Raw genomic sequence first — 26,301 nt, 5'->3', positions numbered from 1 at the left:
ACTGATACTGAGGCTGTGCAAATAATTGATTTCTTAGTCTAACAGATAAAGCAACAGAAGAAAAAAAAAGTTCGATTCAGCCTTAATTTAAATTTTCTTTCCTTTTTTTTTCCCCCTTGTACTAATGAAAGCAAGCAGAGGCAGGAAACATTTCATCCAGCCTGGAAAGTCCTTCTGGACTCTGACTGAAATATCTCAAGAAGGAACAGAAGTCGCCCAAGGGACATGCAGTGGCCTCTCCTCCTCCCACCTGATTTGCGAGGTGATAACCTGGGATGTGCCTGCACTGCAGTCTCAGCAACAGGACAGAGGATATTGCTGCTTCCAGCGACATCACACTGTGCTGAAGCACACAAGTCCCTTGAGGACCAAAACCACATAACTCTTTACGCAAAATTCCATCTGGCAAACCAGGCCATGGGAGCTCCAGGTCCCCATCTTCTCCACCAGGAAGATGCCTGAGCCAAAACTTTCCCCCTTGCATAAGGAATTACTCCAGCATCTGGAGGTGAGTGTCCTAATAACTAGTTTAGAGACACCCTAGGTAGTCACTTGACTTTAGTTTCTATACAAAGTGGCACAGACCCCAAAAGAAGTACTGAAAACCCAAATTCCCTGAGCTCAGAGACTGCTGGGGAGTTCATCTCAGTTCATTGAAACTGGGAGGTCTCTGTTGAAATCCTTGTCCAAAACCAGGCACAAAGCAGATTTCAATTTCCCCTTCTGGCTCCCGGGAGAGTAAGCACCAACTACTTCACCCAGCTCTAAATGACACATTGTTCCAACATGTGTTTCCAGTGTTAAACGTGAAGACAAAAGAAGTCATGCCACTATGCTCCTTGGTAAGGTTCCTGGCACCCTAGTTCATGGTTAGCAGAAATGAGCCTAAAAGCCTACAGAATTTAAGTTCTCTAATTCAAGAGTTCTCTTGGGCTCCAATTGTGTATGTTTTACAATATTTAAATGCAAATAACATTCAGGTCAGTTTTCTGACTGGCTGCTAAATACTCTCTGGTGTTCTTATGCAATTTGTTTCCTCAACGTCAGATTATGATAAGAGAATTAGAAGGCATTAGTATATATTATATGAAAGTTAAATAATTCTTACCATTAAGTAAAAATGGTAAGAATTCAGGTCCCAACTATTTTAAGTTAACAATGACATAAAACTATTGTGTTGCAAATAACATACTCAAGCCATTACCAATGCTCACATTTTTTTACCATGAAGAACAAAATTTACTCCATGCATAAGCCATTATTCTCAGTGCTATGGGTTAAACCAAGTTCATAATTCCTAATAACTTTACCAAACTCCATCGTTAGGCACATACTGCAGCTGTCAGGGCAGTGTGGTTGCCATCAGATACAACCCTTATGGAAGAACCCATGCTATGGTTTAGGGGACCAAATACTAGATTTTTTGTCAGGACATCTTCAGAATCAGGATTCAAGTTATCATGTGTTTGTTACCTTCAACAAGATACTGCATTTTTCCGTGCTCAGAGTGACGGAGAAGGGGATTCCCACCATTAGAATACATGAAACTTTTTTATCCAGAAGCATAAAATTGTGTAAAGGACTCTGTTTTCACACAATATCCCACAGAATCATTATTTTTAAGCAATCTAATCAGACACCTAATTAAAATATAGGGAAATATAAGGCCTAAAGCAATAAAGCTAAAACCATGCTCCTTCCCACTACCTGTTCAGAAGGCAAACATGTAAGAAGTAACCATGATGCAAGTGCAATATCCCAGACTAGGCAAAGCACCATCCCTTGCCAATTCTAGGAGATGTCTCTAAGCAGAAGGTGTTATGAAACGATGTTGGAAAGCAGCTTTGCAGAAAAGAATCTGATATACCTCCTGTCCTGGTGGAGCCAACAGGTACCTCAGAAAAGGCAAATGATATTCTGTGCTGCATTATGCAAAGTATCACCAACAGGTCAAGGGATGTGATCCTTCCACCTGAACATCAAGAAACACTTGGTCACTGTGAGGGTGACCAAGCACTGGTACAGGTTGCCCAGAGAGGTGATGAAGTCTCTATCCATAGAGAAATTCAAAAGCGGTCTGGACATGGTCCTGGGAAAACAGCTCTAGGTGACCCACTTGAGCCTGGGAGTTGGACCAGATGGTCCCTTCTAAACTCAACTGTTCTGTAATTCTGTGTTGTCTGTGCTGTGCGTTGGTACATTCTCCAGACAGTATCACTCTTTAGGACCTGTGCATGGACCTGAGCCTTTGGGTTATCTTGCGTTCTATTTTAATATGCCATTTAAGTGAAAAATAAGAGGCATACATACAGATCCGTATATGCATATGTGCATAAATTTGTATATGTATACACAAATAAAGACTTGTTTATAGCATAAATAGCTAAAGACATTTTTTAAATATCAGATACCAGCATCTCAGCAGAGGAAAGATATATTTTCATCACCATGCTGTCCATAGAACTGCTAGAGTCCCACTGCTTCTGATTTCCAAATTTTTGAGTACAATTGCTTTCAGAAGTCCCTGTCAAGACTTGTCCCACAGAGACCTCTCTCAGCACCTCATGTAGTGGTTAAAGTCAGCCAATACAGACACTTGCAAATGGCAGTTTGGTGAGAAATTATAAGAAAATACTGCTATAGTAAGGGTGATGCCTATTAAATGCAAAGAATGAAATTCAGCTTTCTTCAGCCTTATTTTCTGGTTAGGAACTCATTACACCCCCTTGTACTATATTTAAAGTGCATTTACAAATTGCATCAGCAATTTAATTAACGAATAAAAAACTGCATGCAAATTCTTTCTGGTAAAATGTAATGGTTTTAGCCTGACAGCGAACATAAACATTCATGCTCAGATCTGATCACTTAAAAGATGAGCAGGCTCTACTTTGAAAGGAAGGCAGCCTTTTCAACATTGTGCAGGGAATTTGTTTTTGTACTCTATTATTGCTCTGTTCCAAATAAAATGAAACGTAAATATTTCTTTGTGTGATCTGCCTTCTGATATCCTCTGCTATAAACTCCTTCCTTATCAAGTCCCTGATCCTTATCATTTCCCCCCTTTTACATGTCACATTAACTAATCTGACTAATGTCTTCTCCATCTCAGCACAGTCTTTCTGAAAGATCAAAACCAGACTAGTTACATGGTCTCAGGATGACAGGCACAGAGCTCATCAAAGTCTGTTCCAATGCAAAAGGACATATTAATCACTCTACAGCAAATTGCCTCAAGATGTAACAAAGTAGAGAATAGATTTAAGAGACTCATTTTTCCGGAATCAGAGGCAAGGTATTACAGTATAGCCTACACTGGCTTTAGAAAAAAAATGAGGTACCAATAGCAAAATTTGACTGTCCTACCAGGTATTGGATATTGTATTTCATTAAGGTACAAGAGAGAAATTATTTCAACACCTGTAAAATCCAAGTCCTGACATTTGGCTCACCTACTTATGTGTCCATTGTGCTTGTCTATAAAAAGTTCCTTCCCATATGTCTTATTGAAGAGCATTTTGTGTCACAGTAGTTTTGCTGTTAAAAATAAGTAAGTCACATTACAGTAGCTCCATATGACACAGTACATGAAAAGGTGAGTAAATAAATGCCTATCATTCTCTATCCTAACAAATAAAAAAAAAAAAAAAGGGCTGTCTGGCTAGAGAACGCGTATTCAGAATTACATGTTAACTCAATGGTAAAAGCTGAATGTTCAAGGTACATACCACAGGGAAGAATCATGGGAGGAGGGCTTAAAAACAGTTCTAGAAGCATACATTTAGAAATGTTAGATTTTTTACAATCTTGCTCTCATAGTAAAGCATACAGGAATTACCACAGAAATTTGATCAACGCAACACTGACTTTTTTAAAGCAAACTGGCAAAGTAACATATTGTGCAGAGGAAGGGTGTTTTAACCAAAGTACATAGCTTGCATAAACAGAAAATATTCAGCACGCTGTATTTGTGTGAAAACCTATTAACATGCCAGAGATCATATTTATGCAACTCTAAGTTGCCTCAAACCAGTGAAACAGAGTTTTGTTGATTTCCTGATGAGATTTCCACCAGTGTTCAAAGAGTGCCAGCCTTGGCTTCAGGTTTGAACTTAGACACTTCCAAAACTCCATAGATTTACAAAGCCTTTGGAGAAATAGCTAAGTTTTGAAAACAAGCACAGCAGACTTTTTTCTTCAGTTCTCAAAAAAACCACCAAACCCAACAGGTAGCTTGTTTTTAAGTCAGGTGCCCTCAACTTTGAGCTCTGATGTTGCTCTGGCATGGTAAATGTATCCTGAGATGCATAAAGTAAAGGGAACCCTGAGCTGAGATACCAGCAGAGTAACATAGACTGATGGACTAAGAGCCAAATGTCTCTTATTTGAGAGAAACCAAATTAGAGGGGGCTTAGTCAGCTGCTTAGAAGAAATTGGATAAGAGGAAGCCTGTTGGGAAAAAAAAATAATTAAAAAAAAATCAGTGGAAGTAGTTTGGATTTAGGAAGGGATGTGAATGCAGGTCAGGTAAACAGAGGGAGGATGGTGAATAATCTGTTTGGGTTACAAGGCAAAAGTGAGACTTCAAAAGGTTCAAATACGTATCTGAACTTTGGAAGCCTTACAATTATGGACTCAGAGTTGAAAACTGTTTGATGTTTGCCCTGCAGTACTTTCAGCTGGGTGGAGAAAGACCCCGAGACTCAGCACATCAGCAGCTCCCTTTCCTGAACTCTCCCAAGAGCCAGACTCGAAGATCGAAAATCGGCAGAAGCACAAAACCTTCTCATTTTGGCAGGTGTTGTTGCCAGGCAACCGATCCACTCAGCAGCACAGGCTCGGGGATTCTGATTAACCCATTAGCTTCTCAATTAAAACACTAATTTGGGCACTGGCAGGTTTATGAACCTCTCAGGGTGCTTTCCTCTGCCAGTGTGACATCCCACCTGGGCATTGCCCAGTGCTGGTGATCCCTGCCATGGGGATGGGAGACAAGGTTTTGCCTGAGAGCACTCCACAACAGCAGGGGTTAATATGCCTTTCAAAACTGGGAAACAAAAGATGAAGGAAGGAATAACAACTGTGATGAAGGAATGTGAATTATTCATAACAAATTAATGCAAGCCACCAGGGGAGAGCATGGAGAGAGTTTTGTTTTGCTCATAGGATGGGTAGCTGCTCAGCTGCACTTTCATGGGATCTCATCCATACCGTTCACAAGATGACAATTTTACTTCATAAGAGGTCCCCTGAGAGCATGTAATAATTTATAATAGAGGCAAAAGAAGGGGAGTATTTTTGTGTATCTTGCTAGTAAAACATACAAACTACTCCCTCAAGGCACATATACGCATACATTAAAACATTAGCAATGGCACTAGAGTTAATAAGAGCTATGACATACAACACAACTATTCACACAACACTTCATGGTAACCCAGTGGCAGTGCTTGGTACTCACGCTACTCTTAAGAAGCAGGGCCATACAGCTTGATTGCAAATAGAGGAAAATCAAATTATTAGATAGCTGGAATATGCTTTTAGAACAAAATAAAATTAACAGTGAGGCCGCATCCACCTGAGTATCCTTTCAGAAGGAAAATATTCTATGTAAGAAGGGCTGTGTATCTGTTAGTGTATTTATCAGCACATTCATTATATTAGTCAACAGGAATAAAATTATGTAATCATGGAGCACTGTAAATGCATATGGATTTAGATGGGGCAAGAGTCTGGCTGAAAACTACTTCTAATTTTTTTTTTTGCAAGACTAAATTATTACATTCCTCTGCTCCTTCAAATTAAATTCATTTTTGATTATGTTTATTCTAATGCAAATAAATATCTGTTAGAGTTTGGGTTCCCACCCTCTCCCTCCTTCTCTTGCCATATAGAATAGCAATAGAAAAAAAATGTTGGCAAAGTTGATGATAGCAAAAAATTGAAAGTACACTCTGATATGGATAATCTCAGGAAAAGAACACATGAGGCCTGTCAATTGCTAGCTATTGTTGTATAGTGTTTTGTTTCAGAAAACACCTCAGTGAACTACTGCATTATCAGTATAACAAAGAAATAAATGAAAATGAACTTTTTAATTAAAGTCAAGCAAAGACTAAACCACAGATCATAGAATCATAGAATCATAGAATCAACTGGATTGGAAAAGACCTCTGAGATCATCAAGTTCAACCTTTGATCCAACACTGCCATGGTTACTAGACCATGGCACTAAGTGCCACATCCAGTCTCATCTTAAAAATCTCCAGGGATGGTGAATCCACCACTTCCCTGGGCAGCCCATTCCAATGTCTTATTACTCTCTCTGTAAAAAATTTCTTCCTATCCAACCCAAACCTCCCTTGGCAGAGCTTGGGTAATAAGGTTGATATTTTGAGAATTATTTTTAGACATTTTCTTTAGGCATTTCTTCTCAATATTAACTGGCATTTTTCCTCCTAAAATTTTGTCAGCTATTGTTTTCAGCTTAAAGCATTGTGGCTGGTTGTTGTGAAGATAGAGGCTCAGGCCATAAGACACAGCAGAAGACAATCTCAGACATACAAGCTGAAATTTTATGAGATGTCATGTTTTCAGTCCCATTGGGACTTAAAAGAACTTCATTTCCATCTAACATACAGAAAAATGAGTACATTTTCCTGAGAAAAAAGTATTTTATCTGCTCTTTTTGTTTTTCATGATATCATTATACAATGGCAAATAGCAAGTGATACACTTATTAAATTCTAGTTTGGCAAAGAACAAGCAAAAGAGAATGAAACATTTTCATGTCCTCCACTGGGGAATACTCTTCTATCTGCTCCCTCCTGGTTTGGATTTTGTTAGAGCTTGAAATAGCTGGAAGAGAATAGCTCAGTTTTCTTCTACGAAGCTTTATTCAAGTTTTATTACCTCTACAGTCTGCAGAGGCCAGTTCCATCATCTTACATGCAACCTTCAGAGAGTTGCAAAAATGAATTCTGTCTATTTACTGCATTTTGCCTACATGGCACACTTTTACGTTTATTTGAGATCAAGTGTCAGAAGGAGTATGCAAGAATTATATATTTTGAAATTAACATTAGATCATGATTTGCTGTAGCATCAGAGTGAAATAAAAAGCTAATTTGTAGATATATAAAAAGGCAATATCATGATTTGTATTGTAGCAACATTTTACATATAGATAACACAAAAGAGAGATGTGACAAGAATTTTAACTGGGATGTGGTGTATTTTGGGTTTGGTTTTGGTTTGTTTTTTTTTTTAAATTTAATTACAGGGCAGGCTTGCAAAGCAAAATATCTTCCATTAAATACGCTCAAACCATTTTTGATTATCCAGCAAAGCTTTTATATAGTCCTTAAAAAAAAGATACACTATAAAGGTCACAGCATATTGTTCCGGAAAGGTTGAAATGCAGATTTGCTTTGGAAACATTTTCTGTGGTTCTTACAGGTGAAGACATCCACATTACCAGCATAGAAATCTAACACACACTAATGCTTATACCTTTACTGCCTGAATGGCAGAAACATTTCCGCTGCCATTGAAGAAAGTTACGGACAATATTTCTTTACTTAGCAAACTTTAGAATTCACTGTCATAGACCCAAAATGTATTCCTCATTACATATAAATAAGAAGAAAATTAGGATTCAAATAATTACTTTTTTTCTTTTTAGTGACAAATACATCCAAAAGAACATTTGAGAAGCATCTTTCTGCCTCTCCACAATTCATTTTGACAATTAAAAAGCAGAAAAAAGGCTGTTCCTTCCTTCAGTCTTCTGACATAAACTAATGTAAGTCCAAAACAAATTGAAGGAGTGGAATTTGAGAAAATAAAGGGGTCTTACATATGTGTCACCTCTCTCTTACTAGAAGAAATGACGTGATTCCTTAAAAAATGAATGGACATAATGGGAGGTATTACTGTAGGGACTGCAGAAGAAAAGAAGGTGCATCGTGTCCAAGTGCTTGGTTGTAATTAATAGTGGCCATAAAATTAATATCAGCTCAAATATGGACTAATGTATCACTGTTCTAAGCTTAAAATAAGTACAAAATCTTACAAAGAAAATAACCTTTTCACTGTTGAATTGCCTTTCCCTCCTACTTCTTTTAACCAAGGGTTTTCCTTAACAACCATTCACTCATCCAGAATATCACTACTTTCTTGTCAGCTCTACCTTTCAGACTTTCCATTTTTTCAATACAAAATGTATACATGTGGCACTAAAATGACAAATACTTCTAATGATAACATGCTTGAGACACCAAATCATCTTCCCATAAAATAGTGCAAAGGCTTTACAAATGACAGCTCTTCAGGTGCTCATGAATAAATGAACCAAAGCAAAGCATATGGAGCTGTTATAGCTGTTCTAATTTAGTAGAAGTGGACTCCAAACTTATAGGTAGACTGGAGAAGACTTTTGTTCAATTTTATTATGAGAAAGAGTTGGCGGCATAGGAGAACCCTATTACATGCTTAAACTTGAAGTACAAAAACCCGAAAATGGTTTTACATTAGTAAAAAATTACTTTTCCCTGTTTGTGAGACATGCCTGTCTGCATGAAAAATACACTTCTGACATCAACTTACATCAGACCCATCAACAATTAGCTTCTAATGGTTATTGCATAAAAGTCTATTGAATAGGGAAGAATGACCTAAAGCAGTATAAGGTTACAAAATTTTGCTCAGGTAGAAGACTGCCTTGAGGCTTAGTGTCCAGCATTGACCAAAACAACACCTATACAACTGTAAAACAAACCTCCTTAGAAACTTGTGATTAAAAGTCAAATTTGTAAACTTTGGTGACCTAATTTTTCATACATGTATTTCTTTCAATATTGCTTTGAATCGAAACTTCGAGTACTTGTATTACCATCACACATGACCGAATTTCCACTCTCTTTTGGAGAAGCTGTGGAAACAAAGACATCAGTTGTAGCTAAAAAAATCTTATCATTATACTGTCATTATGCATCAAACTTGCCCAAGCCAGGTAATTCTGCAGTTTTGTTCTTTTTACTCTCATTTATATTGCTAACTTGTTTTTTTGCTAGTGATACCAGGTCATACATCAATGTCCTAAAATATCTCTAAAAAAACCCCACACAAACAAAACAACATCACAGGCAAATAATTTAAAGTAATTTTAAGAGTCTATAAAAATACAACTTGAAATATTTGTCATAGAAAGGTAGTTCTCGGTATTAGCTTTTTCTCTTTTGTTAAATTCCTAAGCTTTCATACATTAAGAAAAAAAAACAAACAAACCAAACCCAAAAATCAAACACTACACTACAAACTTCATCACTAAGTCACAGAATCACAGAATCATAGAAACATTTAGCTTGGAAAAGATCTCTAAGCTCATCCAGTCCAACCTTTGACTGATCACCACCATGACAACAAGACCATAGCACTAAATGCCACATCCATTCATTTCTTGAACACCCTCAGTGATGGCAACTTCACTGCCTCCCTGGGCAGCCCATTCCAATGTTTTAAAACTCTTTCCATGAGAAAATTCTTCCTGATGTCCAACCTGATCCTCCTCTTGTGCAGCTGGAGGCTGTGTCCTCTCCTCTTGTCATGGTTGCCTGGGAGAAGAGCTGGCTCCCACCTCACTGCAACCTCCTTTCAAGTCATTGTAGAGAGTGATGAGGTCCCCCCTGAGCCTCCTGTGTTGAGGCTAAACAAATCCAGCTCCCTTGGTTTTCCTCATAAGACGTGTTTTCTAGACCTCTTGTGAGCACTGTTGCCCTTTGCTGGACACACTCCTGGTCCTCAATGTTCTTTCTAAAGTGAGGGACCCCAAACTGAATGCAATACCTGAGGTGTATTGCCAGTGCCGAGTACAGGGTGGATGATCACTGCCCTAGTCCTGCTGGTTACCCTATTCTTGATACAGGCCAAGATGCCATTGTAACACTGATAGTGGCCGGTCACCAACCAGATTTAGCTCCATTCTCCACACCTCTCTGGGCCCAGCCTTTCAGTCAGTTTTTTACTCATCAAAGACTCCACCCATCCAAGTCACTAGCAGCCACCTAGTGTAACTCTTATTCCTTCTATGTAGCATCTAATTTTTGTGCTCTAGGTATAAGGAGGTCAAGTTTAATATATACAGAGAGGACTTAGAAATGAAATGTAATAAAGAGATGAGATAGACAGAAGAGCATACCATATTTTAACTTGCACTTTCTAGGCTACAAAGTTGGGTGCTGAATTCCTTCTACCTGCTTACCGCTGACTGACTTCCACATCACCTCTGAATTTTTTCCAAAGCATGAGATCAGGGCACCGACTAACAAAGCCTGGACACATTGCATCTTTGAAGTTTTCACTGATCATTCTACTCAATTTGACTCTAAATGGACCTACTTTGAGCACTCAAATCTCCTTTGTCCCCATTTTGTGTGGATAAAGTTTTCATTTTCAGCTCCCTCCTAAACTCTTTGTTCCCAGGTCTATAACCCCTCACTTCAACCAAAGTGTCTTTGTTCACTCATGCTCCTGTGACAGCCATGGACACTCTGCTTGGCTGACAGCCAAAAAATTTACAACACTTAAGTACAGCTCATGTAATTTTTGGTCTTGTCCTTTTCTTCCCTAGCAATTTAATATACTTATGACAAAGATGAGGCAATTTATTCTTGCCTCCCTCCTGTCTGCCAAAAGTAAGCTTTTCTGTTTTTCACATAAAAATATCCTATGTGCCTAAGATAACTTCTGAAAATTCTTCTCCAAACACATAGAACTGATCAGTTACAAGGACGATTAGAAAAGATATTAAATAGAATCAGCGGCTTCTCTGAGTGTTGCAGTACTGCTTCTACCCTGTCTTCTCTTCGTGAGAAGGCGCACCATCAAACCTGGCAAGAACTAACAAGGACGGGGGTTTCACCTTGCATGGAAGGTCTGGAGCCTGTATTTCTTCTACTGACTTTTGTACTTATGTCAATTATCTATAGCTCAAAATTGTAGCTCATTCTTCGTACAGGCATAATTTCTTAGAGTATCTGAAACACTCAATTTTTTCTTGACTCTTAACAAAATTCACATTTGTTTGTTTGGTTTTCATGTTATAAAAAAGAAGCAGAGAGGTAGCCAATTAAGTTACATAATAAATTTCTTCTGGTCTGGGTTCCTTTATGCACAATGCTATAGATTAATGGTGAAATAGCAGTAAACTCCTCTAACCTTTATAATGGCTACCTTTTTTTCCAGTCTTAGTCTTATTGATGTTCTGTTATCCTCTCTTTTCTTCTCAGAAACACAGTGTTTTCCTTTGTTTCCACCTTCTTTTAAAAAAAAATTCAAAATATCCCACCTACTCAAACCTGAAACAAACCTATTTGAAATAATGCCAAAACAAGCAAATTGGCTAGAATAGTTTTTCTCAGTCAGTGATACTTGGACAGGTGGAGCCATTAGACACGCTCTGTGAAATATCTCTCCTCATCTCCCATGTCCATTCTCAAACTCAAAAAAAAAAAAGCTAGACCTTCCCATGCACACAAAATAAATACAGTGAGAGTAGAGTGTAAGCAAGCACTATGTCCTGTTTAGTCTTACTTTTATTTGGTTTCAGAGGAAACTATTATGCAAAAAACTGAGCTGAATAGACCCGGACTAGCATTTTTAGGGAGAGGAAAAGGAGGAGAGTGTTTTTCAAAAAGCTAGTGAGTCATTGAATGGCAAATGAATAAATAAAATGGCAAATAGTCTTGGCTACTGACAGCCTAAAGTCAGAAGAGGAAAAAAAAAGAGTGAAAACTCTCTAAAAGCACCTTCTTTCTCTAAAAATCCAGTTTGCCAGACAGACTCTTTAATCATTTAAGAGTTATGTTCAGCCAGTTAAAATGCAGATAAAACACTCTGAGAAGTCCTCTGAATAATTTTTCTCTGTGACCTAGGCTCAAATCACTTCAGAGAGTAAGTAGCAGCAACATGAATAATTGAAAAGTATCAAAGAATGGAAAAGGAGGACATGCAGAGACTTACGTGTTTGGTACCAAAAGATGTATTCATAAATCACTACTGCTTTGCAAATGTGGTTCAAACCTAGATCAAAACAGGTTGCCAACACTTGGTCCCCATTACCTTTACCTTGCACTTGCCCAATTTTTTCAGTTTCTATTCATTACAGACAGTTCCTTAAGAAAAACAAATCAGCTATCTTATTCTATCCTTTGATTTTGACTGTCACAAGCACATTTTGCACATTTACCTAGTTCACCTAACCTGTACCTGTGCTTGTTACACCCTTGTAATCTAATACTCTGTTTCTTTTTTCTCTAATATCTTACAGAACAACTACTCAAAATCTCTATATCTTTCTTAACATATCTGAAATGCCTGAAATTTGACTTTTCTCCTGTTTCCTGAAAAGCGCAAGTAGTAGAGGGTTCTTCCTCTCCCCACCCTCCTCTTGGTGATTTCTTTCTGCTCATCTCCTGATGTGCAGCTCATTAGCCTACAGTATACACCCAATTTCCACATTGGTTAGCTGTCACAGAAGAAAACAGTTGCCTGCTTCTAAGTTTAGATATTTCTCATTCTCTGCCTTTTGTAAAGTTGTAACCTTAGTCATGGTCACTGTCATAGGGCTTAGAGTCACTCTCAGTGATGCTAACAGTGAAGTTAAGCTGATACTAACAAAATTAATAATGGTGCACGTTTTCTGTCTGTTGTGACATTTTTCGAGCACTGTAGAAACCATTCCCTTGCTCAAAGTTAAGCACATTCTGTGAATGACAACATAAATGCTTGAGCATATTACATTCCCACTGGTAAACCTAAACCCCATATTTCAAGGCTAAATTGCTGCAAAGCATGCACTATATATCAAACAACCCATGTTTCACAAAGCTTGACCCAGAAGTATCTGTAGATAAGACACCTATCAAAAAAGTGATCTGGTTCTGTACTCTCATGACTTGGGATGATAGAAAAAAGTCTTGTAAAGTGTTTCAGTTTGGAATCTCTTAGTTGCCATATCTCATGAGCTGCTATATTTAGCCTGGTAAATACTTTCAACCAATATTTCCCCAGAGAGATATAATGTTTGTCCATTCTTTTGCAGATATCTATGACAAGTACAAAACTGCAATGCTGACAAAATTTGGGCAGTAGATACTGGTACCCACGGAATGAGAAAAGCAAATGACATAAAATATGCGAGAAAGGAGTTAAGTATGTCCAGTAGTAGGTTTAAATTTGGTAAACTTAAATACATGATGGCCTTAAGCTTGGGGAGAAGCCAAGATCAACAAAACTACGAACAGCAGAGAAAGAAATCATAAGGTCATATATGCTATTAATCTATTCAAATGGTCCTGCACGTATGGAATTGTCTACATTATAGGTTATGTTGTGGCTGCAGATTTGTTGGTACATTTGAAAGCTATAAATGAAAATTTCAACAACAAAAGCAAATGTATCAGAAGGTATGTCCCAGATGAAAATTCTCAATACCTGTAGAGATAGCTTGGAATAGGAAGAAAACCAAGGAGAAAATAGACATTCTATCTTCTGCAAAGCAGAGACTGGTGATTCACAAGTGGACTTAGTAGAAATACCCTCTTGCACCTGCACGTTGTTATCTGTTTCTGATGATGGACATAGATCTTCAGCAAAAGAAAGCACCTCTGCCTCTTGAGCTTGTGCTAGTACCCTTGTAGTAATTTGGGCGGAGGTGAGAGCGGGGAGGGGAGTACAAGCAATCTTCAGGGAGGGGCGGGTAACTAAAGAAAGAAAGAAATTATTTAATCTAGGGTGAAATTCAGAAGTAGAATTGTTAAGCCCTATTTTGTCAAAAAACAATAAATATATTTATCTGTGTTAGGGTTTATTTGATATGTTCCAGGAGGCAGGAATAGTGAGCCAAAAGAAGGGTAGAAGATCTTATAAATCTAATGTTGAACTATCATCTTTAAAAGAAAATTTTTTCAACCTGTATTTCTTTGTGCTTCTCTTCAACCATTTTCTTCACAGCTAAATTTGATCCTCTTGTTACTGAGGTGCTACTTATGCGGATTGAATTTAACTATATAGAATAACGATATAACCAGAAGCTTGTTTTATGTCATGAAAAGGTCACATTCGATTGGTGTCATCAAATGTTCATCATTCTTGTGCAGAATTTCAATGTACAACTGAATGCTAGTATAAAACAAGTGTTGAAGTGCAATATAGTTGTGTTTTGCATCTTCATGATGTACACACAGAACTATAGTTTACACATATTAGCAGATGCAAGAATATCAATAGTTTGATCACCTTTCACCCACTTCATAGAGGAAATGCTGGAAAAACATCAAAACAGTGTGAAAACTTGATGACTTATTTTAAAAACACTCTAAATAAACTAGATTAATAAATGAGAAGGAACTGAGTTAGATTTTACAGCTCTCTTACTTTCTTCAGAGGTACCGGTATACTCCATATGCTGGAAGGGGCTTATACAGCTTTGGCATTGAATTTCTTTTTGCTTTGTCTCTCATTTTTTGGTGACAGGTATATTGACTGAAAGGTTCTCCTTTAACAGAATTTCAATACTCCCGGTATATTCCAGTTACTTAGACACTTCACGTACATGGAATATGAATGTTTCCATGTAAGCATATATTTACAAATCAAAATTCTAGTTACTTTAATTGATGGGAGGAAAAAAGAAGGCTAAAATTTCCAGCAATTATTGAACAACCCAATCATGGCTGGTAGCTCAGAGGGTTGTACAGCCCATCAGAGGGATCTTCTTAGGTTGAGAGGTGGGCAGAGAAGAACCTTCTGAATTTCAGCAAAGGCAAACGCAGGGTTCTGCACCTGGGGAGGAACAATCCCAGTACTGGTACATTCTAGGGGTCAACCTGCTGGAAAGCAACTCTGCAGAGAAGGACCTGGGGATCCTAGTGGACAACAAGCTGTCCATGAGCCAGCAGTGTGTCCTTGTGCCCAAGAAGGCTAATTGTATCCTGGGCTGCATTAGGAAGAGCATTGTCAGCAGGTTGAGAGAGGTGATCCTACCCCTCTACTCAGCCCTGGTGAGGCCACATTTGAAGTACTGTGTGCAGTTCTGGGCTTCTCAGCACAAGAGAGACACAGAGCCCCTGGACAGGTCCAGCAGAGAGCTACTAAGCTGATCAAAGGTCTGGAGAATCTCTCTTATGAAGAACAGCTGAGGGAGCTGGGCCTGTTCAGCCTCAAGAAGCGATAACTGAGAGAGGATCTCATTAATGTGTATAAATATCTGAAGGGGGGATGTCAAGAGGATGGAGCCAGGCTCTTCTCAGAGGTGCCAACCAGTAGGACAAGAGGCAATCGGAAGAAAATGATGCACAGGAAGTTCCACCTGAATATAAAGACCTTCCTTATTGTGTGGGTGAACATGCACTGAAACAGATTGCCCAGAGAGGTTGTGGAGTTTCCCTCAGTGGAGATATTCAAGAACTCACTGGATGCAATCCTGTTCCATGTTCTCTGGGATGACCCTGCTTGAGCAAGAAGGTTGGACCAGATGACCCACTATGGTCCCTTAAACCTTACACATTCTGTGGTTCTGTGAATGCAGATAAAATCTTAGAGAACTGAATAGTTTACAAGGCAGTGTTTAAAAAACATATGCATGCAAATTTTCAGTAGATTAGCACAAAGTGACCACAATATTGCTAACTACTACTTGTTGCTGCTAGCATTTTTTTGCTATGTGTTCAAGAATGCGCAACTTCTAACTGCTTATCTCAGTAGAATTATTGTTTAGCACCACAGGTTATTGACGCAGGTTAGCTACAAATGTAGAGATCTGCTAAGCCTGAATTTTTTATGGAAGACATGAATGATCATATAGAAAGTGTGGAGTGAAAGTTTTTTGAGAACATTTAAAAGGCAATTATTTTCACTTTGACAATGCACTTTGCACCTTAGTAGCAATTACATGGCTTTTGTTTCTTGTAAGAAGTCTAATCAGCCTTGCTGGAAGCTGATTTATAAATACTAGTTTTCCCTTGACATTTATTTGAAGTTAAACACTGGTGTTTTGTAATTTTTTTCTCTTTTCCTCACCATCACTGAGTTCATCTTGGTGATTAGTTCTCCACATATGATACATTTGCACAGTAAAAGAAAACTACTACAGTTACTCTATGCACAGTCTGCATACAGGTCACAGCTATAATCTTTGGCTACTTATTAAGCAGCAATTATTGTGTGTGCGAGTGTTCACAATATTAAGAGCTTTTGAGGAGGACACAAAACTTCAAATGTGTTAGAATTCACTGGACAACTGGTATATCTGTGGGATTGTAGCTTTCCTAGAAGTTAAGAGATATAAGCAAAAGATAAAGCATTAAATAAAAAAAGTCCTGAAAGGGACTAACATTAAAAATCTAATTGATTCTGCTTCTTGTAGTGTCATGGACTGTACCACACTGCACCAGTACTTACCAGAAACAGAGTTTAATAAAAAATGTCACCATATAAAAAGCGAGAACCCATTTATCGCATCTTTAGCAGCTATATTTCACACACATATTTTGTAACACCTGCAACCAATGCATATCAAAAACTATGACACAAATTATTTTTATCTTTCAGATTCTAGTCATTGGTCTTTTTACATCCCATTCATCTCAAACTGAATTGCATAACACTGTTATAAAATACCGCTCTTCCTAGGCATCTGCAAAGCCCCTAAAGTCAGCAAGATGTCCTTCAGGTAAAACACTACAATACCAATACTGATCTTTAAAATTATGCACAGAGTCCAGTTCTAAAACACTGTTTTTTCTGCCTATTCCACCTACTGGAAAAACATCTTATGTTTTTATAGTATTTTTTGTTTTATGTATATAGTGCATTACACCTAGAAGTACTGGATGGCTAGTCAGTGCTCCTATCTGCATGCCTTTACCTATGATCCTTAAAGAAACAAACATTTCAATTTTCCTAAATACTAATTACGAGTCTGTATGTGCCAAGATGTAGCACATGAACCAGGAGAAAGAAAAGAAACACTTTCAAAAAACACCATCTAAGCAATGAATATCGAACACTGCCAGTTTGATGAATCTTAAAATCACCCACTGTGTTCCGGTTTTGTAAACACAGCTGAGGGCATTTTAATGTAACCAAAGACATAAAAAAAAATCAACACATTATGCAAATGCAATAACAAATGTAAAATGATAAATTAGCAAGCAACTATTCAATTATTACTGTGACTAATTCCTGTAGATGATGCCACAGTAAATGAACCTGAACCTGTTCTGGTTGACTGCAGTGTTCTGTTGAAACATTTCCATTTGGTTTGTTTGCTGCTTATGTAGATCAGTGAAGTAGATAGCATCTGTTTAATGAGCTCCCGCTTCATTACAGAGCTGCACTACTTACTGAGTCATTCTTCTTAAGCATGCAGGCTGCGTAATCTGGTGTTGTTTTAAAGCAAATACTAATTTATGATTACCTGTTACATTAGGCCACTGAAAATTGTACTTACACCAGCTTGCATGAGCAGAATACTAATGGCCTCATTATGGATTGTAGTGATGTTTCAGGCTTACAGTCTGTGAACATAAATTCCCATCTCAGGCATATTGGTTGAACAATGCACTTGGTGTGGAAAAGAGATAAAATACATACACTTATAAACCACACAAATTACATATTCCATAGCCATCAAAAATAGAATTGTAAGGGATAATCAGAAACATTTCAGTGATACTACGCTGACTATGTTGACAGTTGAATGACAATGGAATTATTCATCAGTGTCATGATTATTATGTAATTGATAGCGACGTGATAAGTAATAAGATCCTCTTCTGAATAAAAAGATGACAAAGTTTCAAAAATAATAAATTATTAGAGCTATATAATCTCCAGATCATGAAAAACCTGCAGACTACAGCTGTAAGTGTGATCAAAGTGATAAATAAATGCTGTATTATAGCTCAGACTTGGTCAAATTGCACCTTCAGATATGGTCCATAGAACTGGAATAGGGGCCACCATGCAATAGACAATTACTTCAGATGAGTCCACTGAACATCTTTTCCAACATTTAACCCACAAAAAGCTTTTCCATACATTAAAAACACTCGACCACGCCTGTGTCCCATACCACACAGTAAGGCAGTAAACAAATGCATAGTCCTCTACTCTGCTCACACAGTCCCTATCACTCTGATTTGAAAAATCTTTCTTAAATCACTAAGGGTTTTTTTAAGAATCTATGTCATTACTTGTCTGCTCAGAAAAGCTAGTTCTGGTGCAAGAGGGGTTGCTATCACTAAAGAGCAGGAACAAGTCCAAGAAGTATCTGGTGATCACCCATTGAGTACTACTGGACACAACATTTTTACTTTTTCTTTTAAGGTTAAATGTGGAAATCAAAAACTATTGACCTAAACTTCAGACAAGAAACCTAAACAAGAATACTGTGAAGCAAAAAATAGAGAAATTTAAACTCTCTGAAATGTGGTTAAGCTACTTACCCATACCAGCATGAAATCTCAATGGAGAAAGGTCCTCTTAGGAAAAAAATAATAAAACCAATGAAAATAACAACAACAACAAAAAACACTCACACAAACAAACAAACAAAAACAAAAAGAAAAAAACCACAAAAATAAGGTAGAAGCAATACTCTAAAAACATTCAGCTGAAAAGGTTACCCTAGGCATACTTTGAAAGACACAAACAGTTCAAATTAGTCACCTAGAAAATAGTACAACGTAAAACAGAAGATAGAAATCAGGCTAAACAAAACTTAACAAAAAGCATCAAAAAATGCATTGAGAAGAATGTGTAAGAAATTATTTATTAGAAGAAAAAAGTCCAGATGACAGTAATGGATTTTGGAAACTTACAAAGAGGAAAGGCAGCTATAAACAATGAAAGTGACATTTCAGAAAAGTAAAAGATTCCTTGATAAAAGTAATCACCACAAAAGATGTTAAGAAGGTATAAACCCTCAACACTTCTTCCAGTCAATAAAGAGGAAACGTTATTAAAGGCTGAAGAGTTTATAACATCTGTGCTCCAAGGTCAGTCCTGAACTATTTAACTGATAAGTTATTCAGTTTAGAATTGTCTACTTACAGGGGCACTTCCTTCAGAGCAAAGCACAGAATGAAAGATACCAGCAAAACATCAACTCCTTAAGGTACAGCAACAGGCAAATATTTTCTAATCACCTATGTGGAGTTAGGATATGTTGAAAGACGTTAAATTTTTGACAAACAAAAATGATAGACTAAGAAGTGAGATAAAAGCCCTGCATACGTAGCAAGAAGTTGCAACAATGTCCATGGATATACATCCAATAACCTGCTGTTCCTCTATGACACAACACTAATACAACACCCTACCACTACAGCTGTTCTGTCTGCCTTTACAATGCTCACTCAACACCATATAAGAAGTCCTTGCACCATAGTATTTTGCCCATTTAAGTCTTTTACGCTTTCAGGGGGTTGATAAATCTCCCTGATCATCAGGGTCAAGTCACAGTGACTCTCTTTACCTCTAAGCTGATGGTATGAGTGTCCACCAGGAGAAGAGCAACCAAGTGCTGCACCATGGGCAAACCTTTACCAATAGCAGTTAAAGACTCTGTGGAACAAAAAACCTCAGCATAAAACAAAGGTCTTGAGTTTTCAGCAGTACCTTTGCCTTTTCAACTCAACAATAACAGCCTCCTTATTTTTTTCCAAAGTGCGAGTAGTTCACTTTGACATAGCTAAGACCCCAGCAGGCCCTCTGTACACTTGAGAAACTACAAGATGAAAAGAAGAACTGAGAACCAGGTCCTCCCTCTATAAAGCTGTGCTAAGGCACAAAGCCTCTGACTAGAATACATCTTTTGTGTCACTGGCTCATGGTTTCTGTTCTCAAGCCATGATAAGATGCAAAGCTTTCCACAAAACTATCCAGGTTAATCTTTTCTGGGCTTTTCCTTCCCAAAATCCAAGAGTTTTTTGATTTCGACCAAAAATTTTATTTTGCCATATCTTTCAAGCCACCTATAGATTTCTAGTTGTCTTCCTTCCATTCTCAGTGCCTGAGAAGTTTTGACGTCAACCAACTGGAACAGGTTGTTGTTTGTAGAGAAGCTCATATTTGACAATAAAGCAAGTAGCTGGGCCCCAGGCTTAAAATGACTACTGAACTGTGAGTAAATGAACTCTGAAAGTGTGGCAGTTTATTAATATAATAAATAATAAATCCGCATGGACTTGCTTGGTTGAGAGGTCAGCAACTGAATCCGTTTATTCAAGATAAACCACAACTTTTATATGCACTTTGAAATAAACATCACAACACGTGATTCTACCAACCAATCACAACAGAGTACTCCACTGCTCATGTGTGCTGCACTGCCTAGGGAACTTCATTTCCCAGGATGCTCCTCAGGCATCCTTACTATAGCATGAACCCCACATGAAAGTAATGATTAGAAGCAGGAATGATTTAAAAGACTCCTCAGGGCTGAAAGGCACAGAAATCTGGAGTATTGCTATGTTACAGAAACAAAGGTTGTTAGAGCACAGCAGCACACTTAGGTGCAGTGGATGTCTGAAAGAGAGGAAGATAGACCGGGGGAGGCTTATTTCTAACTGCCAATTCTGGAATACAGTAAATACTCTTCCGTTATTTACATAGATGAAGGTAATTAGGAAACTGTTTGATACAAATTTAAGTACTAAGCTCTATACAGAAACAAAACTGGTTAGGGATAACTTTTATGAAAAAATAAAAATTATTTTTCAACTATAAAGTACAATATTCTCTAACTTATATGATATCAAAAAGCCAAATCTGTCTGATGAAATCAAACCATGACCGAGATTTGGAACACATCAAACGCATCACAAGAACCAGACTCAGCTCTTTGTACATACAGCAAGAAGTAGCACAGAAAGTCACCAGAACCATACAGAAGAATCAACAAATGTGGATTCTGATCCAAAGATAAGGCTCAGAAAATAAAATGTTACATTACATAAAAAGACATTTGAAGAAGAAAGGCATGTGGAAATTAGGATCAACTAGGATCAAAGTACATGGACATGATAAAGCTGTTTTATCATAGGGAAGTGATAAACATAGGTGAAGGTAACTCCGCAGACTGAAAAAGAGATTAAAGAAATGCAATAGATTAAATCACTTACCAAAATTTAAAAGCTACAGAGATACATGTAAATTAAAACAAAATAAGTTGAAAAAAAGAATGACAATAACCCAGTTACCTCACATAAATTTCTGACCAAAAATTGCACTCAGATCCGAAAAAAATCAATTTTATATATTTCAAAGAAGGCAATGAATGTAGAGTGTTGCAAAAACCAGCAATATCACACAAAAAGTTGCAAACATCAGTATGTAACTGGATAAAATTCCTCCCTTGGCACAAACATGAACAAACTCTGGGTAAATACAAAATTAGCAAAGAAATAATTGGTCAAAGTCCTAGAAGAAAAGAGTGGTAGGACTTGGATCACTCCTGACTTCACAGAAAAGGTTTACTTGTACGGAGGGTAGGACAAAGTTGCCTATATAGCAATTGCAGAGAACACTAACTGAAGTGATTAAAATGGTTACAGAAAATGCCAGAGTCTATCTGTTTCACAATTTTTCCTCAAGAAAGCTCCTCCTCACATTACTGAATGACAGAACATCCATAAAACCAGGTCTCAGCCTGAGAGTGTCTTCACTAGTCATTGGTTGTGGAAAGGGGAAGAAAGAAGGAAAAATATTCCTTATTTATCTAATTCCTTTTAATGCATTTATGTTTAAATTGGGGTGGTTCGTAGAATCATAGAATATGCTAAGTTGAAAGGGACCTGTCAGGACCATCAAGTCTAAATCTTGGCCCTGCACAGGAGCACCTAAAGAATCACACCATGTCCCTGAGAGCCTTGTCCAAACATTTCTTGAACTGTGTCAGGCTTGGTGTTGCGACCACTTCCCTGGGGAACCTGTTGCAGGGTTCAACCATCCCCTGGGTGAAAAATCTTTTCCTCATATGCTACCTAAACCTCCCTCAGTTTCATGTCATTTCCTCAAGTCCTATCACTGGTCATGACAGTGATCAGTACCTGCCCCTCCACTTCTCCCGCTGAGAATGTTGAAGACCATAATGATGTTTCCCCTCAATCTTTTCCAGGATGAACAAAACAAATGACCTCAGCCATTCTTCATACAGCTTCCCCTCCAACCCCTGTTGCCCCCCTTTGGACACTCTCTAATGGCTTAATATCTTTCTTATATTGCAGTGCCCAAAACTGCACACAATATTCAAGGTGAGGCCACCACAGGTCAGAGCAGAGCAGGATAATCCCCTCCCTCTATCAGCTATCAATGTTTTGCCTGATGCCCCCCAGGACATGGTTGGCCCTCCTGGCTGCCAGTGCACTGCTGACTCATATTCAACTTGCTGCTGACCAGGACCCCCAGGTCTCTTTCCATGGCGCTTCTCTCCATCCTCTCATTCCTCAGTCTGTACACACATCCAGGTTTGCCATGTCCAAGGTGCAGAATTCAGTATTTACCCTTGTTAAACTTCATGGTTGAAGTTGGTGGTTGTCCATCTCTATAATTTGTTGAGGTCTCTCAGAATGGGCCTCCCTGACTTTGAGAGAGTCAACAGCTCTTCCCAGTAAGTGTTGTCAGCAAACTTGCTTAGTATTCCTTCAAGTCCTGTGTCCAAGTCATTACTGAAGATGTTGAAGAGAACTGGGCCACTGATAGAGCCCTGTGACAAGTCTCCAGTTTGATGTCACCCCATTCACTATAACTCTTTGTGTTTGACCTCTGAGCCATTTGCTCACCTATCACATAATATGGTTATTCAGCTGTATTCTGGACATTTTGTCCAGACGGATACTGTGAGAGAGGTATCAAAAGATTTGCTGAAGTGTGAAAAGATTACAACTCCTGGCTTTCCTAGAATAACTAGTTCATAAAAGGAAATGAGGTTCAACAAGCAGGACTTTTCCCTTCTGAAGCCGTGCTGGCTGTGACTAATGACCGTGTTGTCTTCCACGTGTTTTTCAATATCACCCAAAATAAGCTTTCCCATGATTTTACCGGGCACTGAAGTGATAATGACAGGTCCGTCGTTTCTGGGATCCTCTTTTCTGCCCTTCTTGACAATCAGGACAACATTAGCCGGCTTCCAGTCAGCTGAGACCTCATCCACTAGGTGAAAAGTCTGGGGGATATAGCTGATAATAAGCATACTGCTGTTTTTGAAGGATCAGATAAACTCCCTTTGGTAAAAAACATTCTTGTTATTTCAGCCAAAGCATGGTCAAAACATGGCCTGCACATGTCTCTTGTACTGTACTCAATTGGTTAAGCTGTCTTACCCATGCATGACAAAAGAAATAGAATAATATTTCCATGACACTGAAAGTATAACATTTGTGTTTTTTATTAAAAGGAAAGAAAAAACCAACAAACAAACAAGGTAACCATGCTACAAATTGGTAAGCAAACTGATAGGACCATACATCTGACATCAGGGAACCCAAATTCAGTTTAAGCTCAATACATATGTCTGAACTACCAAGAGAATATCCAAAGTAACAAACACACTATTACTCAAAGCAAGGAATTGGTCCTATATTTGCTATGAACTGAACAATGCAGAATGGTATAGTTTTGTAGACTAGTTATTACTGTACTCACCAGAAGAGGAAAGTCTCAAGTTCCTTTTATCCAGCAGTTACTGTTTCTATAGATTATTATGTAAAGGTGAGCATTACATTCCACCACATCACACCACTTCCTTCTGCTCTTCTACCTTCTCTGAACAGATCCAGAAAATGCATCTTTAGGGAGTCTGAATCTGTCCTGAAGTAATCTGGGAAGTGAGAATATTAATTGTATTAAGGACTTACAGAAAAAGCAGCTGAAAAGCCATCTGCGTGATTTGATGAATCCTGAGCATATTTACATTCACGTGATTCTGACCATATCAAGGTGATCTTTACATTTAAGCTGCACAGTCAGGGCAGACACCTGCAAAATGAACACTCACTGCCAAGAAAGTTCCTTAATCCCAGTTTTAAATATTGATGGGAACATAGAATATGTTGCCCTGGTGGGCAATTGGCAGGCCAATGGAAATTTCAGCTCTCTTGAATCTCTATGCACCAGTCTATTCAGTAGGTGGTAATATTCTTCTTGTTGTAAAATGTTGAGCACATGCCATATGCATCCCAACATCCAATTTAGCATCAAACACAAAGAAATGCCAAGACGTTCTGTACATAAGGGAGTTCTGGAAAATAAACATGTTCAACTTTCACATATCAACCTTGAATGCCATTGACAAAGTCATCTAGGTATCTCATCAGACAGTTAAAATGAGAAGACAAGAAAATTATTTTGAATCATCGCTGTCCTTCACATACATGCAGAGCCATGGAACCAAAGATACGAGTAACAGACTTTTCACCTTTTCTCATTTCTCATATTTTTGTAGGGAAGCATCAAAATAGTGGCAAAAAGGTCCTTTGATGTGGACATGCAGTGATGTTGACAGTCGCACAAACATGGTCAGAGCAAAAGTTTTGCTTCTGCTGTCCAGAACAGCTCTAGGAAAAGGAGAAAGATTAATTAACCTTTTCCACCATTCAGGGAAGAACTGACTGGAATGGAAGTTGAAAACATTTTTCTATCTGAGGAAAAACTATCTTATATATAGGAAGGATAATCTTAGTTTAATGGCTTACTCTTTAATTTTTTATAGCCACAAGAGTCTTCATAAACCATACATAAAGTCATTGTTTTGGTGACCATTGCCATATAACTTCTTATAGACACTGGAAAGCAAAATTAATGTAAGTCTCTCAATATAAAACACAAATTTTCCTCTTCTCTTGTCACTTCATTCTACTGCAAAATACTAAACTAATGATACCAATCAATTTATGATATTTTTTTTCCTGCTAGAGAGTTTTTAAATATCCACAAAAGACAATGGTTTTATCACGTATATTTTTTCCAGCTCTATTTGCAAACTCCTTTAATGCTGAAAGAAATTTTCAAACATTGAGGGGGACAAAAAGCATCTCTGCTCCTGGCAAAACAATGTTATTTGGTAATTAAGATTCTGTTAATGTAAGGCTATAGTTGCCCTCAATTCCCTCAGCAGAAATTCTTGCAGATCTCTCATGCTCAGTGATGCTGTTCTATATATTACCCATGTTCCTTGTGCTACAAATAATCAGATGTCACTTTTCTTATTAAGGAAAGAAAGCAAATTAATGTAAGAGACAGATATTTCCAGTAATTTACAATAAATTGTGACAAACTCTTTGCCAAAATAAACAGTGCAATAAACACATGTTAAAAAAGCCTTCAAGGAAAGTGCAACCTCAGTATAGAGTTACAAACATACTGAGTAAATACTCCGAGACTGATGACGGACAAAGGCCTCCAATACTTCTCATTTTGCCTAAAATAATTTTAAAAAACAACCAAACGCTTTCTCTGTCAATAAAGTTTTAACTTCATTATCCATTTCTGATGATCCAACAGAATTAGAATTTAGTCTGCAACAAGGTCTGAGACAGAACAGAAAATTAATGAGGAGTAGACAAACTGGGAGTGCAGGCTTTTTACTCGGGAAAACAACTCAACAACAGTTCAACTGTGATGAATCCTTCTGATGAAAGGTCAGAGATGTCCTAACAGTTGCAATGTATTTGGCCACTCCCTGACAGAGTCCAAGTACACCAGCTCTTACAAACTTTCTCAGTAGAAGTTTCAAGAGCAGTTTCTTTAATTTTCTGAGCACGTAGAACAATTCTTCTTATATTTTATTTTCATAAAAAAAGAATACTAAATCTGTACAGAAAAAATGTACAAAAGTGCTGGGTTTTACTTTTGTTTTCTTCTTTTTAATTATGTTTGGTTGTTTACTGTTATCCTTTAACTACTTTCATATGTTGATAGATCTGGAAATGCAAGGAGAAAGAGAAAGAAAGGAGTGCCTGCTATGCCTTCTGCTCTCAGGAAAGGTTACTAAGTACTCAGATGGTAACTGACCTAGCCAGAGAATTCAGCAAATAATGAAAGTGACAAGCAAAATACATGTAAGAGGAAAGTTGCTGAATAACTTCCTATGGAAAATTGACAACCTCATTTCACAAGGGCTTCCCAGGACAAGTCAACAGTCATGTCATTGGATATTCCCAAAAGTATGGTTCTCTTGATTGTGTTGCATAAGATATCTGAAATGATTGTCTAAGTAGAAAAAATGCTAAAAAAAAT

Source organism: Neopelma chrysocephalum, unplaced genomic scaffold (genome assembly GCF_003984885.1).
Source record: "Neopelma chrysocephalum unplaced genomic scaffold, ASM398488v2 Primary Assembly neopelma1_96942, whole genome shotgun sequence".
NCBI lineage: Eukaryota > Metazoa > Chordata > Aves > Passeriformes > Pipridae > Neopelma > Neopelma chrysocephalum.
This window is presented reverse-complemented; position numbering follows the sequence as displayed.